Below are 2,398 nucleotides of genomic sequence, written 5' to 3'. Positions count from 1 at the left end.
AATGGATCCAGGGATGGCCCCACCTCCCGATGGATCCAGGACCTGCTGAGATGCACCCTCCAGGACAGCCACTGATGCTCCAGGTGATTTTCCACCCTCCAGCTGTGACCCAGCACGGATCTTTCTGCTCAGGACATCACGGGTGTTGTGGGAGAAGGGTTTTCCTTATGGGGAGTTGGAATTGTGGGCTCCAGAGCACCACGGGGTGCATGGAAAAACAAGATTTTTATAAAAAGAGGTTTCTTGGCCCTGGGCAACTTGGCTGGAGCAGAAATGTGGGGAAAGGTTTCAGTGCATGGAGAGAAGGAAAACCAGGTTGGATGAGATTGAAGGTCCTTTCCAACACAAACCATCCTGGGATTGTCCTCCCAGCTGGAAAGTGGAGCTCAGATCTCCCAGCACCCCGGGGAGATGAAGACTCACGGGATGAAAACTCCGCTCCCACTTGGGAAAACTTTCTGAGACATCTGAGCCCCAGCCCAAAGAAACACTGCAGGTTTTTTAAGACAAAAAGGTAAAGAAAAGGTTTTGGTTTTTTTAATCTCTGGGGCTCTCCTTCCTTCCTTCCTTCCTTCCTTCCTTCCTCTCTCTCTAAATATTGCTGCAAAGCTGCTTTTGCTCCGGCAGCTGCCGGATGAGCGTGAGGAGCTTGCAGGGAGCTCCCAACCATGCCTGACCCTGATTCCTGCTCCCCAAGATTAGCCACGAGTTCCTTATTTGGTCCAGGCTCCAGCAAATTCCCTGGCAGAGGGGATTGCATGTGCAGGCAGAGCAGCCCGGATGGGTCTGTGCATCCCTCAGGAGGGAGAGATAAAATCAGCCCAGAGCAGGCGTCTCCAGGGAGCCTGGTGTTTGTCCCCACAGCAGAGCACAGCAGACACACACTGCCTGTCCCCAGCACGCTCCAGAGGAGAATCACACAATTCCCTGAGCTGGAAATGCCCACAGGGATCATCCAGGGCAGCTCCAGGCCCTGCACAGACCCCCCAACAATCCCAGCCTGGGCATCCCTGGGAGAAGTGTCCAAATGTCCTGGAGCTCCTGGAGCCTCGGGAATGTCACCATTCCCTGGGCAGTGCTCTGGGGGCAGAACCTTTCCTGAAATCCAACCTAAAGCTCCCCAGCAGGGATCTGATCCTGCCCCATCCCAGGGCTCTGAGCCCAGCACACGCTGCAGGTCTGAGCCCCTTCCTCAGGTGTTTACAGCCAGAATCAAGTTTGTTGCAGATTTGGGCTTTAATTCTTGCATGGATTAGGGATTAGGTGCTGCTGGAATCTGCCCAGCTTCTCCCCAGCTGGAAATGGACAGGGATTTATAGAATCCCAGAATGGTTCGGGTTGGAAAGGACCTTAAATCCCATCTCGTTTGATGGGCAGGGACACGTTCCTGGGGAAGCTGGGATCCCATGGCACACCCTGAGAGATGGGATTCAGCCCTTCCCACGGCTCTAACAAATCCCAGTCTGCCCCCAAAGCACCTTTCCAGCTCCTCTCTCCTTGCCTGACCTCCTGGGGCCTCCAGCCCTGACCCCTGCAGCCCCCGAGGGCTCGGGGGTGGCTAATCCCAGCAATTAGCCTCGTTCCCTGCATTTATCTTCTTCCTGCCTTTGTCTGCCCCTGACAGCTTCTCCCAACAAATCCTCTTCCATCCCCATTTCCCCAGCTCCATCTCCCCTGCCAGCCTTTGTCCCTCGGAGCCTCTCGGAGCTGGGTGAGGAGTTTATTCCCCCCCGACACGCGTCCCCTGCATCCTCTGCCACCAAAATCCACCAAAATCCACCCAAATCCACCAAAATCCACCAAAATCCACCCAAATCCAGCAGCTCCGAGGTCACCCGGGCCCGGCAGGACCCGCTCCGGCTGCGGGAGGGAGGATTTGTTCTTTAAATTGAAGACGGATGCGGCCCCCGGGGCGTTTCAGGCTAAAAGGGATTTTAGGGCTGAGCGATCCGGCTAAATGGGGACAGAGGGCTGGAAATTCAATGGGAAATCGCGGAACACATGGGCGGCACATCTGGGAGCTCCTCCCAGCCCCACAGAGGACACACGGACAGGGATGGAAATTCCCACATGTGGGAGGTTCACAACCTTTCCGTGCCTAAAGCCATGACCCAGCCCGATTGGATTTAATTATCATTATGTTTCTCCAGATTTTGGGGTTTGTTTTTTTTTTTTTTTAGTTCAGGACTTTTTTTCCCTTTAACTGAGCTTCAAATCTTTTGGGGATTTTTTTCCCCAAGGAAGAAAAAAAGAGACAGAGAGGAAAAGGATGGAGGGAAGGAAGAATGGATTTGGGTTGGAATGGACTTTAAAGATCATCTCATTCCAGCCCCCTGCCATGGCAGGGACACCTTCCACTATCCCAAGGTGCTCCAAGCCCTGTCCAGCCTGGCCTTGG

Source organism: Parus major, chromosome 5 (genome assembly GCF_001522545.3).
Source record: "Parus major isolate Abel chromosome 5, Parus_major1.1, whole genome shotgun sequence".
NCBI classification, from domain to species: domain Eukaryota; kingdom Metazoa; phylum Chordata; class Aves; order Passeriformes; family Paridae; genus Parus; species Parus major.
This window is presented reverse-complemented; position numbering follows the sequence as displayed.